The sequence below is a fragment of the Nicotiana tomentosiformis genome, chromosome 3, assembly GCF_000390325.3.
Source record: "Nicotiana tomentosiformis chromosome 3, ASM39032v3, whole genome shotgun sequence".
Classification (NCBI taxonomy): Eukaryota; Viridiplantae; Streptophyta; class Magnoliopsida; order Solanales; family Solanaceae; genus Nicotiana; species Nicotiana tomentosiformis.
This window is the reverse complement of record NC_090814.1, coordinates 147267138-147269065: the sequence shown is the minus strand read 5'-3', so window position 1 is coordinate 147269065 and position 1928 is coordinate 147267138. Positions and strand designations below refer to the sequence as shown.

The 1928-nt window shown below is 42.6% G+C and overlaps 1 pseudogene; it reads right to left on the bottom strand.

The window, feature by feature from the left end:
* Window positions 1–329: 329 nt before the first annotated feature.
* LOC138908647 (uncharacterized) lies at window positions 330–1621 on the bottom strand (annotated as a pseudogene).
* Window positions 1622–1928: the final 307 nt, after the last annotated feature.

Sequence of the window (1928 nt, the reverse complement as noted above, 5' to 3'; positions counted from 1 at the left end):
TCTAACCATTTGTAGCCACGACTGATAACAACAACAATAACAACAACAACAACAACAACAACAACAACAACAACAACAACAACAACAACAACAACAACAATAACAACAACAACAATAACAACCCAGTAGAATCCCACTAATAGGGTCTGGGGAGGGTAGTGTGTACGCAGACCTTACCCCTATCCCAAAGGAGTAGAGAGGTTATTTCCGAAAGACCCTCGGCTCAAGAAAATAAAAAGACAAAACAACAAGAGGAGACAACATTAGTATCACCACAACAATCATAAAAAAAATAGGAACACCATGAAATGCAGAAAAAAGATGCAAAGCAAAAATGATAGCTAGTAAATAGGACATGCACTGAAAAGCGAAGTAGTAAAATACAACATTGTCACTAGCTACCCTAGACAAAAACCCTACGTGGCCAGTCCCACAATGGTACGAAATAAGTCAAGACTCAACTACATCCTAACCTACAACTCTAATACTCGACCTCCACATCTTCCTATCAAGTGTCATGTCCTCGAAAATCTGGAGCCTCGCCATATCCTGTCTGATCACCTCTCCCCAATACTTCTTAGGTCGCCCTCTATCTCTTCTCGTGCCCTCCACAACCAGCCGCTCACACCTCCGTACCGGAGCATCTGGGCTTCTCCTTTGAATATGTCCGAACCATCTAAGCCTCGCTTCCCGCATCTTGTCATCAATGGGAGCCACGTGCACTTTCTCCCGAATAACATCATTCCTAATCTTGTCTATCCTAGTGTGCCCGTACATCCACCTCAACATTCTCATTTCTGCTACTTTCATCTTCTAGATATGTGAGTTCTTAATGGGCCAACACTCAACCCCATACAACATGGCTGGTCTAACTACCACTTTATAGAACTTACCTTTGAGTATTAGTGGCACTCTCTTGTCACACAGGACTCCAGATGCTAACCTCCACTTCATCCATCCTACCCCAATACGGTGTATGACATCCTCGTCGATCTCCCCTCCCCCCTGGATAATCGAACCATAGTACTTGAAGCTGCCTTTACTCGGGATGACTTGTGATTCAAGTCTCACATCCACGCCCACTTCCCCTGGCTCAGCGCTGAATTTACACTCCACGACTGATAACAAAGCAATATAATTTTCTTCCTCGCTCACACTCTTGTTCTTCAGCTTATTGTGTTTTTATTGTCCTTGCATCAATCAGTTCGAGGATACTTGAACTCAAGGGTTGAGTACTAATCAAATACTAGTTTGATTTACTTTATTGTATAATTATATCTTTAATCTTCATATTTATCAATCGGTATTAAGTGAAATCACGTGTCCTTAAATCCAGATTATAAGTTTAATTATTATCCAATTTTGAGGGTAAGCAGTTTGGCGCCCACCGTGGGGCTAAAGATAATAGGGATTGCTTAACACTGATTATGATAACACACACTACTTTACGCTTGTTCTTGTAAGTATTTTTGTTTTCAAGAAAAAGCATTTCAAACTCACAAATAACACCCAAACAAGGTAACAACGGTTTCGGATTTCACGGGGAAAACAACAATATAGTCTCCCCAGAAATCGAGGTGCCTCAGGCTGATCTCGAGGGAGTACCAATTGCAAACCCCATCGACGTCAGTTCACATATCACACTAAATACAAATTTGGGCACTGATCCCGAAGGTAGCGTATGCAGGGAAGGTCGATCTGGTGGTCGAAGTACACATGGCAGAGGAGATGGTGGAGTTAGCCTCCAATTGATATTTGAAATGTCACAGGCTCAACAAGCCGCTATAGCACAATTACAAAGTCAACATCGAGCGCCGAGTGGGGTAGAACCTGAAGTCGTTCATAGGACCGAGCCAGTGTTGGAAAGGTCAAATGCCAATGAATCGGGGACTGACCCCATCATTATGAAAATGTTCGAGAAGCTCACT